Genomic DNA, 17,517 nt, shown 5'->3' with positions numbered 1-17,517 from the left:
AAAGGCCTTCCTTTGTGCTCTCCCTTTGTCTTAGTCAATCCAAGTGTTTTAGGCGACCTTTCAACTTGAGTTTTTCTTGTAACATGTCTTCATGTGACACCCAAGATAATTAAAATCTCAATGTTACATACAATAATTAATTAGGAGTAAACTGAACTAAGAGTGGCATCCCATTCTAGGTGGACCACAACTTACAACAATATTAAATGTTTTAAATGTAACATGTAATGCACATATTTCTCAACATTGAGGGACCCTCATCATCCTAAAACACAATCTATTACTTTCTTCGTTGATGAAATCTTCAATAATGAATACTATGGATGCCTTTACATGCCAACCAATATTTCTCATAATTCCCACCCATAGTTGGATGAATCTTTGTAATGCAGAACAAAACAACAACTCTTGCCTGCCACTGATGCAGAGCATCTCCCTTAAATTCCCCTACCCACGTTCTGACTGTGGAATTAAAGGAATTTGCCTTTTCTTGGTTGCTTTCTGCTGTTTCCATTTTGTTGTGGCGGTTTTGGGTTTTGTTCTATTTTGGAGTGTGAGTGGTCTGTGGTCAAATCAGCTGCATGCTGGCTGGGTGTTATTTTTATTAAAGTTTTTTGACTTAAGTTTTGGGGGGACTGAGTTTCGAGGGGAACGGAAAGTGAAGAATTGAGAGTCGATATTCTGAACAAATGGTGTGTATTTTCTAGAGATGTAATGGCTGTATATTGAAGAAGAATTAAATGAAAGGAAAGACTATTCAAATCTGATTCTATTCCTGTTATATTTTCTGGGCTTTTGATATTTGTTTTCTGCAGATTTTGCATTTCAATTGTTTGTTTTGAGCTGCATCATTTTGATATCAAAGCATCTTCCATGGCCTTGAGGGGAACCTGGGGTAGAAGAGGTCGTTGCAGGTCCTTGAGGCCAGATTATTGCATGAAGATTTTGAGAAGAACCAAAAGACCAAGGAGGTCAAGGGGGAGCCATTGATCCCATAGGAAGACTTATTGAAGCCTTTACCAAACAGGGAACTGAAGTTAAGGTTGAAGTCCCTGATTTTAGAGGGAAATCAAATCCAGAAGTGTTTTTAGATTGGATCCAAGAATTAGAAAAAATATTTGACATAGAAGGAATTGAAGAGACTGATCCACAGAGAGTCAAAATCGCTGCATCCAAACTGAAGTCTTATGCTGCTTTATGGTGGGAGAATCTCCAGAATGCTAAGAGAAGACAGGGAAAAGAGAAAATCAGACTTGAGCCGAAGATGTTAAAACATTTGAGAACTAAGTTCATGCCCTCGGATTATCAGCAAAAGCTTTTTAAAGAGTTTCAAAATTTGAAGCAAAGAGATTTGACCGTATCAGCTTATACTGAAGAATTTTTGAGGTTGCAAATCAGGACTAATTTAGGAGAAGATAATGAGCATGCAACAGCTAGATACATTAATGGACTTCGATTCCAACTACAGAATGAATTAGCCCTACTCAAGGTGAGTAACGTGGATGAGGCATATTAATTAGCCTTGAAAGCAGAAGAAACGTTGAATAGAATGAGCAAAATGACAAACAAAAGAGGTGGCAACAGTTCAGGTAGGGGAAGAGGGAGTTCCTCCAAAGCAGCTAATGGAGAAGAGCCTAAAGATGATGTGAAGCCAAACTACCGAGGGAGGGGTGGCCATAGAGGTAGGGGACAGGAACAACGATTATCTGAAGGATGGAGACCTTTGAAATGCTTCATTTGTAGTGAAGCCCATAAAGCTGCAGATTGTCCTCAAAATCCAAAGAAGGCATTGGTGATCCAGGAAAAAGGAGAAGAGCCCTTGAGAGAAGAAGTTGAAGCAGAAATAGGTGAGGACCTAATGTTGAATAGGATTTTGGCTGCTGGTGACAAGGAAACTCCCATGACTGATTGGAGAAGGAATAGTGTGTTTCGGACGCAATGCAAGTGTAAAGGTAAGGTGTGTAAAGTGATTGTGGATGGAGGATCCACTGACAACTTGGTGAGTACAGAAATGGTGCAAAAATTACAGCTGGTATGTATCCCAAAACCAAATCCTTATAAAATTTCTTGGTTAAAAAAGGATCATAGTGTGCTTGTGAAACAATCTTGTCTAGTTGATTTCAAAATTGGTCCTTATGAGGATAGAGTGTTGTGCGATGTAGTACCAATGGATGCTTGTCACATTTTATTGGGCAGACCTTGGTTATATGATAGAAATGTAACTCACCATGGCAGGGAAAACACCTATGGGATTCAGCAAGAGGGTAAACTCCATGTATTGAAACCATTTAAAGGAGGAGAGAAAACTGAAGTAAAAGATTTGTCTTTGAACACAGTGGGGTGTAGAGAGTTCTTTAGAGAATCTAAGGCAGGGACTTGCTATCTATCGTACCCTTTGGAGAATAAGAATTCAGATCAGCAGATAATTCCGTTGAAGGTACAAGAATTGTTACAACAATATTCTAATTTGACACCATCTGATCTATCACCTGGCTTGCCTCCATCCAAAGGCATTACCCATTAAATTGATCTTATCCCAGGGCCAATCTTCCAGACCAGGCTGCCTATAGGTTACCTCCACTGGAAAAGGAGGAAATGAGGAGACAAATTACTGAATTATTGGAAAAAGGATTTGCAAGAGAAAGTATGAGCCCATGTGCCACACCTGCTCTACTCTCTCCTAAGAAAGGGGGGTAAATGGTGTTGTTTGTAACTAGGGGTATAGGGGTTTGGATTGCCTTAAGGCAACATCCGAACCACATTTTAGGATCGGGTCCTACCCTAAATAACGTGACCCCATCCTTATGCATCACGCCACACTAAATTCGCCCAAAATTACATTGGCGCCAAAATCAATAAGGAGGCCGACCTACAAAAGAATAAATATGCATATAAATAAATGACAATTTGTAAGTCATTTTAATCAAGTAAAAATCATATCAAAGGTGATTTAGCTCTGCTGTGTGAACTTAAGGAAGAGGGCGAATTTGTTCTGCTTGGTGTGAAATTGTCCAAAGGGACATAGTAGATTTGATGCAAGTCATTGAAGCATACAAGGACAGATCTGATATGTGAAGATCAGATTCGAGCTAAGTATTGTACTTATATTTTAGAGGAGAATATATAATCTGACCTGTGGGTCTTTCATGCTGGGTTTTTCCTCCTTGGAGGTTTTCCCAGGGTATGCTTGTTTGTCTTCTGCTCTATTTCTGATTTATGTTGACTTACTAAATACTGCAAATCTGATTACAATCTAGGGCACAATTTAATATATATTGGTTTCCTAAAACACTACAAACCTGATTACAATCTAGAGCACAATTTAATCTATGTTGGTTCACTAAATCTGAATACAACCTAGGGCATAATCAATTAAATAGATCTGGTTAATATACCTAGTGTTTAAAATAACATGGTATCAAAGCTCTAGGTGTCACTAACTTCTGATTTAGCAGATCGATTGTTGCATATAGCTGTTGTATGTGTTCAGATTAAAGATGTCAGGTTTGAAGGCTGAAGATAAGCTTGAGGGAGCCATTGATTTTGCTGCTTGGAAAGTTCATATTCTGTTGATCCTTGAAGAAAATGACCTACTGAAATTTGTAGAAGAAGAAAGGCTGTCTCCTCCAGAAGATGCTGAAGAACTGAAACTGTTCAAGAAAGATTCCCTCAAGGCTCGAAGGATCATAATTGAGTCAGTCAAGAACCATCTTGTCACTGTCATATCAAAGTTTACATCTACCAGAGAAATGATCAAACACTTGGAAGGGATCTATGAAGTCAACAATCTCAACAGGGCTCTTGCCCTAAGACAGCAACTTCTTCACATAAAAATGAAAGAAGAAGACTCAATCATAGCCTACTTCATGAAGATCAATGAACTAAAGGACAAGCTAAGCACTCTTGATTGCCAAATCTCAGATAAAGACCTTGTTATGATTGCATTAAATGGTCTACCAGATGAATGGGAACCATTCATTCGTAGCATTGGTGGAAGAGCCGATCGTCCCAACTTTGAGCGTCTTCAATCTGATTGCATCGAAGAGGAATCTCGAATTGAGGTAAGAGGAAAATTCAAGAACTCTCTCAAAGATGATCATGTTCTCTTATCTAAATCTAGGAAAGGTGGTCATTGGAAGAAAGGAAAGAGAAGCAAAGATTTTAGATCCTCCTCCTATGATCCAAGGAAAAAGTCAAGAGATTCCTCTCACATTCGTTGCTTCAAATGTGATAAGTATGGTCACTATGCCAGAGATTGTCAAAATGACCCAAAGGAAAGGGAAGCTAACTTAAATGAAGTTGCCGAACAAAGTGAAGACTACCTTCTTATCTCTGCTCTTTCCAGCAATGTTCCTACGGACAGCAATACGTGGATACTTGACAGTGGTGCCTCCAGACACATCTCAGGATTTCATGAGCATCTCTCAGATCTGATTGAAAAAGACACCAATCTTCATGTAGTAATCGGTGATGATGCTCGATACTCGGTAAAAGGCTCTGGCACTACCTCTTTAAAACTAGATTCTGGTATTTCCCTACAACTCTGTGATATTCTATTTGTACCTGGTATTAAAAAAAATCTTATTTCCATTTCTGCCTTAGAAGATAAGGGTTTGCAAATAGCATTTTCTGAAGGGAAAGTACTCGCTTGGTCTAAGAAATCTAACTTCAAATCTGCTCGCATTATTGGAAATAGATGTGATAGTTTATATAAGCTTGCAGCTAATCCAATTCAAGCTCTCATTCATGAGACCCCTGAATCATGTGAGCTATGGCATAGAAGATTGGGTCATCTTCACTTTCAAGCTCTTCCCACTCTCGGTAAAATGGTCAAAGGTATGCCTAATCTCAGTTTATTTCATGATGATGCTTGTAAAGGTTGTGCAATAGGTAAGAATGTAAAGAATCCCTTTCATAAAAGCGATGGTAGGGCTAAAGAAAGGTTAGAGCTTATTCATTCAGATTTATGTGGTCCTATGTCAGTAGCATCTCCTAGCGGTTTCCTATACTATGTTATCTTCATAGATGATTTCTCTAGGAAAACATGGATCTATTTTCTTAAAACTAAAAAGTCTGAAGAAGTCCTAAACAGATTTAAAGAATTCAAAGCCTTAGTTGAAAATACTACAGGAAATCGAATTAAATGTTTGAGGTCTGACAATGGAGGTGAATACACCTCAAGTAGTTTCTATGACTTTTGTATTAAAGCAGGAATTAAGAGGGAGTTCTGTGTTCCCTACAACCCTCAGCAAAATGGAATTGCTGAAAGAAAGAACAAGACCATTGTTGAAGCTACAAGAGCCATGATACATGATCAGGACTTGCAACCTTTCTTATGGGCAGAACCATCCAAAACTGCAGTTTATATTCAGAATAGATGTCCTCATCAAATCCTAAAGAATGTGACACCTGAAGAAGCTTTTTCAAGAATCAAACCAGACATCAGTCACCTAAGGATATTTGGAAGCCCTGTGTATGTTCATGTACCTAAAGAAAAACAAACCAAGCTGGATCCATCCGGAAAGAAAGGCATCCTAGTAGGATACAGCGAATCTTCCAAAGCCTTCAGGATCTACATTTCAGGTCAAAGGTATGTTGAGGTAAGTAGAGATGTAACTTTTGAAGAAGACATTGCTTTCAAAAGATCTAAAGGTTCATTAATCAACAATGATGATATGGTGATGGAAAAACAAGATTCAATTGTTGATGCTAACCCTGAGTTACAGGAAGAGTCTACTGATCTTCCAGATCGGGAAGTTCAGAATGACTCATCAGAACCCATGCAATCTACCAATATACCTCAGGATATTGTGGTTTGCAAGAAGAGACCACTTTGGGTTAGAAATACAATTCAAGATGCTGAGGGGTTTGCTACTCCCAGAGGAACCTTCAGAAATAGCAAGAGTGTCCAAAATCACGCCAACTACATTTCTGTGATGTGCAATATAATTGAGTCTGAACCCCACAATAGCGGAGAAGCTATGTCACATCATGCTTGGAAATTAGCCATGGATGAAGAGTATGGGTCTATCATCAAGAATGATGTATGGGACATCATACCCAGACCCAAAGGTAAGTCTGTCATTTCCTCTAAATGGTTGTTTAAAATTAAACATAATGCTGATGGTAGTATTGAAAAATATAAAGCTAGGTTTGTAGCTCGTGGTTTTTCTCAAAAGGAAGGAATAGATTATGAAGAAACCTTTGCCCCTGTTGCTAGATATACCTCTATTAGGTCTATAATAGCTATTGCTGCAGCCAAAGGTTGGGAGCTGCATCAAATGGACGTTAAGACAGCCTTCCTTAATGGTGTCATTGAGGAGGAAGTCTTATATTGAGCAACCAGAAGGTTATGTAATCCATAAAAGAGATTCTCATGTTTGCAGGTTGAAGAAAGCTTTATATGGGCTCAAACAAGCTCCTCGCGCTTGGTATGTGTTGACGTGTATTTTGTACACAATCATACACAGAATAAAATACCCAAAGGTACCTTATCCTCTCTTGAATAAAGTCTCTGATTGCTGAAGATGTCGCAAAGAAGGATCAATCAGGGTGACTCCAATGTTCTTTTATGTAGGGTCTCTACGTGTGGATAAGCACTAGTGGTCGTTGTGATTGTTGTTTCATCAAGGGGCCTTACGTTCCGAAATAGAATTTCCTATACTAACAAATTCTCAAAAAAGATCAAAAGAGTAGGGCTTGCAAGAGATAAACTCTAATCTAATCCTAAGAATGACTTAATGGGGACAAGACTTGGTAAGATTCTACCAACTTCAATATTGCCATAAAATAACAACTCAACTGAAATTGATGCGATCTTCTAAGGTAACAAATGATCTTTCAATTCATCAAGGATCATAGACACTACCACAAAGGCACATGTCTAAAGTTCAATGACAATTGAAGGTTTAAGTGATTCAAGTTTCTCCAGTTGACCACGCGAGGCGTTCCTACAATCAGCAAGAAGCTAGTGGTTTGGAAAGTGAATCTTACCAAAGATCAAGTCCAACACTTTGTCCTTCAAACTAAAATACTACCTTGACTGAGAATGATTCAAGAAAGTAAACCATGAAGATAACCACAAGAATTGCAATAAAACACCATAACTTCAATATTTTATTGATCTCAAAGTCATCATAAACAACAATTGCTTAAAATTCCTTCTTCAAAGCTCAATCTTGCTACAAAGTAACTTGCTCTTATCTAATTGCTAATCTCTAATATCTCTCTAATTCTCTCTAGTATCTAATTTCTAATTACAAAATGAAAAGAAATGAGGGTATATATAGCATCCTCAAATACAATGAACGGTCCAAATCAAAAGAAGATCAATGGCCAAGATTATGACACCTAAACCCTAATTAAGGTTTATTACAAATAGTCCCCTTTTTATTGAACAATATTAAATGCATAGCCAAATATTAAATTTGGCACAAAAACCTAGGAGACATAGACCAATGACAATTAAGGTGCCATGTCATCTATAACAATCTTTCTTCTAGAATCTTATTCCCTTTCCAATGCTCCTTTTTAGCATATGCAATGAATCTAGATACGATTCCTTCGATTTCAGCAATTGGAATCTCGGGAAGATTCCTCATTCGTTCCTCCAAATGGATGACCTGATCAAAAGCCTTGAGAAGAGCAGCGTCCCATTCAGGTTCAAGTTCTTTGGTCTTCTCAATCAGGAGCATGGTAGCAAACATCTGGTCCCGTTGCTCATCTGTGATAATATTCGCATCTTTGCAAAAGATGACCTTGACTCTTTCTTCTAATTCTTGTAAGTCCACATCTGTTTCAACTTCGATCCTCCTGCCAAGAATAGTACATAATACTTCAAACACTCTGTCCTGGATCGGGTGGATGACCTCCTCAACATGATTGCATCTAGTACTGATGTCCTTGAAGAGAACTTCCTTCATCTGGAGTAAAGTTGACCACTGAAGTAAACTATGAGGTCCTCCATCCATTATCTTTTCTTGTACTAGGACTTTCCTTGATGTTTGTCTGATTACTTGCAGGACAGGAATGATAACATCTTTAGTATGAGCAAAGGCGGCTACTGTTATCATTAGGTTGTGGATGATCTCAAGAACCTGGATAGCTCGGTGAATGGTCTGCATCATCCTTGTTGCAAATTCAATAGCAACTGTATGAGATTTGTCAATCCAAGAGCTCATAAGCTGGACCAAACTCCTAACTCTCTCTGCCTCACCAACTGATTCAAGGGGAAGTGCCTGCGCAGAAGATACTGCTGGATCCTGACGTCCCAAAGGCTGATTGAGATGGCTAAAGTAGCCTCTCCATGCACCTCTCTCTCTCTCAAGCTTTCTATTTTTCTCCATTTCTTCCCTAAGCTTGTCTTTTAGTGCTTCAAACGAATCGGTGGCCTCATCCAGTGTCTGTTCGGCTATGAGTGGACCAAGCTCAAATGTCTCTACATCATATTCCTCTGCGAGGATCTCACCTTCATACTTGTCCACTGCCGGTGTAGCTATCTGCAATTTCCTGGATCCGGTCTCATCTCTGATCATCTTGGACATCTTAGTAGCCTTCCTCTTTTCTGTCACTTCCTGAGAATTCCCGACAAGGCTCTCTAAATCAATCACATTATCTTCGTCCTCGATCACAATCACCCTTGTTAGTCTCTCCTTTAACCAATCAGGGATGGCAGATCTTGTTTCTTTAACCTGTATCTCCTTAGGCAACGTTTCTTCTTCTCTGAGAGGAGATATCACTTCGTTATCGTTCTTGTCTTCATGTAGCTCATTAACTTGGAGAGATTGACTTGGTGATCGTTGAGGTGCCTGTCCTTCTTCCTGTTTATCGTTTTGTACCATTGATTCCATAGACTCCTCCATTTCAAGTGTCCTCTTCTCTCGTCGAGAAGATGTGCCGGATGAACGATCTCGATTGGCCTCTTGCTTCTTTTTGGAGGATTCTCTTTTCTCAGGTCGCTCTTTTCTCTTTGAGCCTCCAGGATGAGGATTGCCCTCACTTACGCTTCGAAGGTTACCTTCGCTTGTGCTTCTGGGATTAGGATTACCTTCACTTACACTTGCTCCTCCTTGAGCTGGTCTTTCCTCCAAAGTAAAAGTCATAGATATGCCTTGCTCTCTCAACTTTTGATGTTGCACATCAACCCATCTGCGAGTACAAGACAAAACTGGAGCCATCAAAGCATCTAGATCCACAATCTCGGGTTCATTCCAATCTAACCTTACTGCTTTGCTTTCTCGGTCATAAGATGATTGGAGATGTCTGCCACTGTCCTGAGCTTGGTCGGCCACTCTGTAAATTTTGCATTTCCTGATGAAGTCTAAAGGCAATCTAGAATGCATCTTTCTTTTTACTTCAAGATCATCCGAGAGATTCATCACAAAGTCTTCTATCTGAAACTCATGCTTGTATTTTCTTCCGATTGTCTCCTCTATATACCCATAAGGATCAAAGCTCTCTCTCAAGGCAAAGAATGAAAATGAATATAAAGCTAACTCCTTCTCTGCATCATCCATGGCTAGGGCATTAGGACATACCTCAACTGAATTCCCTAATATGATAGGCACAGGAAATCCATTTCCATGTCTGTGTCTGAATGCCTTCGCACAAGCTGCCAATTGTCTAGTTACCTCAAGTAACACTATTTTGTCTGTCGGATATCTCGGCAACATGTATGGAGGTGAAGGACATCCATGAACTCTAATATATGTAAATTTCGGAAATTGGATAAACCAAGCACCTTACCTCTTTACAAGCTCTTGTGCATCCTGAGATAGCCTATTGTGAATCCCGCCTTGCAATGTCCCGGTGATGTTCATCGTGAAGGTATCATTGACTAACTTGTAGTTACTTCCTGGCGGATGATGCAAGTGAACATAGGAATCACAAACTCTGACCTCCCCTGGTCCTCTTCCAATCACTCCTCTGTGAGGTAGTCCTGCATATTCAAAGCTCCTGATTAAGGCATATATGATGTATGAACTCATGTGGAAGGATTTGGTAGCCTTCAGTCTCCTTAACTGTACGTCCAAGCAATGGCTAATCATTCTAGCCCAATGAATTGTTCCTTTTCCCTGAACTATCACTTGGATGAAGTAGAACATCCACTTCTCAAAATAGAAGGCTTGAGTAGCCCCTGTGACTCGGTTGAGTAGTGTTATCAAATCTTTGTATTCCTCCTGGAAATCGATCCTATGTGGTGTGTTTGGAATCTTGCTCAGGCGAGGACGACTCTTGAGTAACCAATTCTTATTGATGATGCTTAGGCAAGTGTCTGGATCATCTTCGTACATGGACCTGGCTCCTTCTATGCTTTTGTAGATCATATCTCTGTGCTCCGGAAGATGGAAAGCCTCACTTATAGCTTCCTCTGAAAGGTAAGCCAAAGTGTTTCCCTCCTTAGACACGATCGATCTGGACTGTGGATCATAATGGCGAGCACACTCGATCATCAACTCATGGCACTGGACTGCTGGAGGGAAGCCGGCCGCCTTAATGATGCCACTTTCAATTATCCTTCTTGCAACAGGTGATGGCTTGCCAATGTAAGGGCCCTCTCGAAACTTCTTCTACTGAAGTTTCCCAAGTTGGTATCTCCAATGTTGCTCCACTTCGACACGATCTTGGTCTCCAATTTCTCATTCTTTTGATCTTCCTTCATGAGACTTGGACGACTGGTGGATGCTCCTGCCTTCGAGGTCGCCATCGTAACACCTACACAACATTTCATAATAAGTAATGGATTTTGCAATGTAAAAAATATAGATTAGATTAAAGATTCATGATAAGTCTTTGAGTTATCATTTCCTAAATACGATTGAGCTACTGGAAGTTCAAAATTTCAAAATTCAAAATTTCAAGATTGAGACTAGGACGATTAAAATTCAAAATTTGAACAAGGAATACTTCGCCATACCTCACTTTGAGAGCTAACTCTAAGAGAAGACGCAAAATTAAGGAAATTTGCCTAGGCAAAATGAAGATTGAAGTCTTCAACGTGAGCTTCTAGCAAAATACGTCTCTTTTATTAACTTCACCACCTTGAGGGCAAATTCGCTCCACCTCTAACCAAATTCGCACTCTTCCTTGGATTAAAATTCGCACTTCCTTATTCGCCTCCCCAAATCGCATATGAACAATGATTGAATGATGGTTTAAACATGCTCACATACCTTCATTATATAGGCACTTCACCTCTTTACTCTCTATAGGCCGACTTGGAAATAAGGCAAATAATAACAAAATTTAAATAAAAAGGAGGCCGACTTTTTAAAAAAAACATTAAAATAAAACCCAAGTGCTCTCCCTTTCAATTTAATTTATTAATTAATTTAAACGCCTTCATAATTAATAGTTTCGATTTTTTAAAAGGCTAAATTAATTATTAAATGCCTTGTACGTTATTTTTAAATGCCAATTTAATTAAATATTTCAAAGTTTATCGAAATTTAGCATTAAAGTAATTCAAAAATATGTTGGCGCCTAACCATGGGAGGATTTTGGAACATTAACAATATCGCTCTGGTCCCTGGGAGAGGGACAGGAGCGCCTTAGCATTTTGGTCTTGCATTTTTCGCTTCTTACGTTCAAAATCACTTCCTTCACGTCCAAACTGGCATTTTAATTGGGAACTTTGAGCTCGATCTATTCAATTTTGTGAATGAATGCCCCTTAGAACCATTATCGCCCTGGTCCTTGACTGAAGGATAGGAGCGAACTTTGCTTTTCTTCCTTGGTCTTTGTCTTTTAAATCATCAAATCAATTTGCGGAGTAAGGAATGATCATCCTTGTTTGTCTTGCGCATGTTTAACTCGTCCTTTGTAAAGCAAACTCGATATTCAAGTGATTTTTGCCTTGGTCCCTTGGTGAGGGACAGGAGCGAACTTTGCATTTTAGCTCAAGATTGTCAACTTTTGACGTTAACCCCTTGTTCATCATCTTCCTAAAGACATTTTCGATCTTGTGTAATTTTGCCTTGGTGTGGTCTAGGAAGGAAATGATTGATTCTATTAAAATCGCCTTGGTCCTCCAGTGAAAGACAGGAGTGAACTTTTGTTCCTTGTGCTAATCCTTGATCATATCCACTTTCAATTGCCTTCAAAGTGTAAAACAGTGTTTCTTACTCCTTCTTGAGTCTTGCAAATGATAGTAGTGCTCCAAAATACTAGGCAATAAGGCAAATTTGAGGATTTCGCTCTGGTCCCTGGGAGAGGGACCAGAGCGCCTTGAGCAATTCTCATCACATTTCGTGGTCTTTGTAACTTCACTTTTCCTCGAAGCCTTTTCAACATCATCGCCACCTTGTGCCTTGACCTGGATTCATCTAAATACGAAGGAAAAGACTTGACAATCTATATTTCGCCCTGGTCCCTTGGTGAGGGACAGGAGCGATTTGGCAATTATAGGCTCAATCATTCATTGCCAATGTTTAAAACTATCTTCAATTGATTCATTATGCTCCCCTTCACTCATCTCCAACATGAAACTTGTTCTAACTTTGTGGGAAATTTGCCTTATGAGGAAATCGCTCTGGTCCCTTGGAGAGGGACAGGAGCGCCTTGGCAATCATGGGCTCACTTGTGCTTTGCAATCTTCAAAATTATCTTCAATGGAAAGACTACGCCTTCTTTTATTTGCCTCAAACTTAAAACTTTCTTGTCCTTCGCCAAAAACTTGTCCTTTAAGAAAATCGCTCTGGTCCCTGGGAGAGGGACAGGAGCGCCTTGGGCAATTTCATCCAGTTTTGGGTTATTTACAACTTCGTTCTCTCTTGAGGCATTCCAAACATCTTTACCATCATGCCCCTTGGCCTGGACTTAACCAAATTCGGAAGGGAATGCTAGATAATGTATATTTCGCCCTGGTCCCTTGGAGAGGGACAGGAGCGATTTTGCATTTATTAGCTCACTTGTGTTTCGCCAACTTTCAAAATCATCTTTGACGGATTGGTTGGGTCGCCTTTCCTTCATCTCTAGCTTGAAATTCACTTTTCCTTGGCCCAAAACTTGTCTTGAGGAAAAATCGCTCTGGTCCCTTGGAGAGGGACAGGAGCTACCTTTGAAATTTGCCTTCGTCCCTGACAGAGGGACAGGAGCGAACTTGACTTCTTGGGTCGATTTTCTCCATGGTGGCCCTTTCAAGTTATATTCAACTGATAAAACATACCTTCCTTGTTCTTCTCAAATCACGAAATCGTTCAAATCTTGCAAGGATAAGGCGATCTAGGATTTCAAGCTCTGGTCCTTCAATGAGGGACAGGAGCGATTTTGTCATTTTAGCACATTTCCTTGTTTGCAAATTACTTCAAATTATATTCAATGGACAAAAGATGCCCTCCTTGATCTCTTCCAATCCAAAAATCGTCTTGGTCCTGCAAGGATAGTGTAACTTTGAGAAACAAGCTCCGGTCCTTCAGTGAGGGACAGGAGCGATTTTTGTCCTTAAGGCCAAATGTTCAATTTTTCATTGCAAACGACTAAGTCTTGGTGCTTCATCAGGTTGATTTCATCCCTTATTGTGTCCTTGATGCCTTAATTTGATCAACTAAGACCAAAAATGGTCTAAGTAGGCCATTTCGCCCTGGTCCCTGACAGAGGGACAGGAGCGATTTGACCTTAAACCTTGAAAAACTTGTCATTTTTGAGTTCAAAAATCTTCAAAATCCTCAATCCATGTTCAACTGCATCTCCTGGCGACCCTGCACAAGACAAATGAAACAAGTTAATAACCAAGATGCATAAAAATACCAAATTCGCCCTGGTCCCTGACAGAGGGACAGGAGCGATTTTACCTCTATAGGCCAAAATATGAAGAATTTAGGCTCTCAGTCACTTCACAAGGCAAAATTAGGTTATCTCCAAGGCCAGGGATCAATTATCAGAATTTCCAAAATTTGGTCAAAATTCACCCGGACAAAATCTCATAATTCCATCATTAACACTTAGGCAAAACTTGGACTTGCTTTCAAAATTCCGACTGGACCTAGACAAACTCACTTGTCATCCTGATAGGCTCACCCTACTTCAAAATTGCAATCCACAGGAGGATGCTCAATAATCATTCAAAATTGGACTGGACTCCGGCTTAAAAACATCAAAATGGAAACCCTAAGGCTTAACCCTAGTCCAGACGACTCGCTCACTTACCCAAAACCCTAAAAGCAGAGAGAAGAACAGGCAAAACCGAGCAAAAAAGAGGGGGTCCCCATTCAAATGGGGCGATGTGTGAAATGGTCACAACAGTATGAAAGAATTGATAAGTACTTACTAAGTTTAGGGTTTTCCAAGAATGATGCTAATGCTAACATTTACTTGAAAATTTATAATGATGAGATGGTTATTTTAGTTTTGTATGTAGATGATTTATTTCTCACGAGTGAAAATAAATTAATCATAAGATGTAAAAAGGAATTAGCCTCAGAATTTGAAATGAAAGATTTAGGTCTAATGCACTATTTCCTAGGGTTAGAAGTATGGCAAAGAGCTAATGAAATCTTTCTAAGTTAGGAAAAATACACTATTGACATTTTGAAAAGATTTAGAATGATAAATTGTAAACCTATGCATACTCCTATGGAATCTAACTTAAAGAAGTTAAGTGTTTCTACTGCTAACTCGGATTTTGCAGATCCTTTTGAGTACAGGCAGTTGATTGGCTCTCTAATGTACCTAGTCAATACTGGGCCAGATATTTGTTATGCAGTGAATGCTCTCAGTCAATTCATGAGTTCACCTAAACATGTTCACCTGGTTGCTGCCAAGCACATTCTAAGATACCTACGTGGCACGATTGGTTATGGGCTGAAGTATTCACTTAATACCCCAATCCTCCTGAAAGGCTACTCAGATTCAAATTGGGTAGGAAGTGTCAAGGACAGGAAAAGCACTTCAGGCATCTGCTTCAACTTGGGCTCCGCAATGATCTCTTGGGCATGCAAAAAGCAATCTTCGGTAGCATTAAGCACTGCAGAAGTTGAGTACATTGCCGCATCTGTTGCATCCAAAGAAGCAGTGTGGCTTCGTAAGCTCCTTGTTGGATTATTTGGTCAAGTCAATGATCCTACCACCATTCATTGTGATAATCAAAGCTGTATAAAGATGTCAGTAAATCCTGTATTTCATGATCGGTCCAAACATGTGGAAACACACTATCATTACATTCGGGATATGGTGCAGAGGCGCCATTCATCTAAAGTACATTAGCTCAAATGAACAGATTGCTGACATCCTCACCAAACCCTTATCCAGAGTGAAGTTCGAGTACTTCAGAGATAGACTTGGTGTCATGGAAAACGGAACCCTGATTGAGAGGGAGCTTCAATCCCAGTGACTATTGGTAGCACTTTGAATCATTCTTTGCTTGTGTACAAGAATGAATTTCATCCAATCTATGCTTGTGTGCTAGATGGATAGTTGTAATAATGTAAAGACCCACTGGTGTATTACACTTTCTATGCTTGTGTGCTAGAACCATCCTATGCTTGTGTGCTAGGTGGAAGATGTAATTCTATGCTTGTGTGCTAGGTGGAAGATGTAATTCTATGCTTGTGTGCTAGATCCAGTCTATGCTTGTGTGCTAGATGGAACTTAAAAGGTTCAGATTATGTATTCTCCTCCTCCCTAGTTAAGAGGGAGTGTTGTTTGTAACTAGGGGTATAGGGGTTCGGATTGCCTTAAGGCAACATCCAAACCACCTTTTAGGATCGGGTCCTACCCTAAATAACGTGACCCCATCCTTATGCATCACGCCACACTAAATTTGCCCAAAATTACATTGGCGCCAAAATCAATAAGGAGGCCGACCTACAAAAGAATAAATATGCATATAAATAAATGACAATTTGTAAGTCATTTTAATCAAGCAAAAATCATATCAAAGGTGATTTAGCTCTGCTGTGCGAACTTAAGGAAGAGGGCGAATTTATTCTGCTTGGTGTGAAATTGTCCAAAGGGACATAGTAGATTTGATGCAAGTCATTGAAGCATACAAGGACAGATCTGATATGTGAAGATCAGATTCGAGCTAAGTATTGTACTTATATTTTAGAGGAGAATATATAATCTGACCTGTGGGTCTTTCATGCTGGGTTTTTCCTCCTTGGAGGTTTTCCCAGGGTATGCTTGTTTGTCTTCTGCTCTATTTCTGATTTATGTTGACTTACTAAATACTGCAAATCTGATTACAATCTAGGGCACAATTTAATATATATTGGTTTCCTAAAACACTACAAATCTGATTACAATCTAGAGCACAATTTAATCTATGTTGGTTCACTAAATCTGAATACAACCTAGGGCATAATCAATTAAATAGATCTGGTTAATATACCTAGTGTTTAAAATAACAAATGGAGGTTATGTATGGATTATAGAGCCATTAACAAAATCACTGTGAAGTACCAATATCCCATACCCAGAATGGATGACTTATTAGATTGTTTGTCAGGTGCTAAAGTCTTCTCCAAAATCGACCTCAGGAGTGGTTACCATCAGATTTAGATCCGTGAAGGTGATAAGTGGAAGACTGCCTTCAAAACGCAAGATGGATTATATGTGTGGATGGTGATGCCATTCGGACTATCCAATGCTCCAACTACCTTCATACGAACAATGAACCAGGTATTCAGACTACATATTGGAAAATTTATCATTATTTATTTTGATGATATCCTTATTTTTAGTAAAAATATGGAGGAGCATTTAGAACATTTGAAAACAGTGTTTTGCCATACTTAGAGTAGAAAGGTTGTTTATCAACCCTGAAAAGAGTGAATTTCGCAAGGATGAGTTGTATTTTTGGGAAATATTATTTCAGCAAATGGATTGAGCATGGACCTAGAAAAAATAAAGGCTATTCTTGAGTGGCCTACTCCTCAAAGCATCACCGAGGTTAAGAGATTCCATGGGTTGGTGAATTTCTACAAGAGATTCATTAAGAATTTTAGTGGCATTAGTGCACCAATAACTAATTGCACTGAAGGAAAGGATTTCACTTGGACCAGAGCAGCTGATGTGAGCTTTGAACAACTCAAGAAGAAGGTTAACTTTTTTACAGTGAAGTGTGATGCTTCAGGTGCAGCTATTGGGGGAGTGTTAAGCCAAGAGGGAAAGCATGTGGCCTTTTCAGTGAGAAGTTAAATGAAGCTAAAAAGAAGTATACAACTTATGATAAAGAATTCTATACAGTGGTACAAGCATTAAAATATTGGAGACATTATCTTCTACATAGAGAGTTCATTTTAATGACTGACAGACAAGCCTTGAATATATAAATTCACAGGGTAGGCTGTCCCACAAGCATGCCAAATGGGCTTCATTCTTGCTGGCTTATACTTTTGTTGTGCAACACAGGAGTGGTAAAACTAATGTAGCGGCTGATGCATTGAGCAGAAGGCATCATTTATTGGTTGTAATGAGTCATGTAGTTGGCTTTGAAGATATGAAGAATGAATATACAAATGATCCAAACTTTGACCACATTTTTGCCATTCTCATCAGTCAAGACCATTCAATTGTTCA

At 39.3% G+C, this 17,517-nt stretch overlaps 1 protein-coding gene across 1 annotated transcript in view; it reads right to left on the bottom strand.

Moving 5' to 3' along the window:
* The window catches only part of LOC131045250 (RNA-dependent RNA polymerase 1), an 84,750-nt gene that overhangs the window by 1,534 nt on the left and 65,699 nt on the right, over window positions 1–17,517 (bottom strand). The window lies entirely within an intron of this gene.

The sequence above is a fragment of the Cryptomeria japonica genome, chromosome 2 (assembly GCF_030272615.1).
Source record: "Cryptomeria japonica chromosome 2, Sugi_1.0, whole genome shotgun sequence".
Classification (NCBI taxonomy): Eukaryota; Viridiplantae; Streptophyta; class Pinopsida; order Cupressales; family Cupressaceae; genus Cryptomeria; species Cryptomeria japonica.
This window is presented reverse-complemented; position numbering and strand designations above follow the sequence as displayed.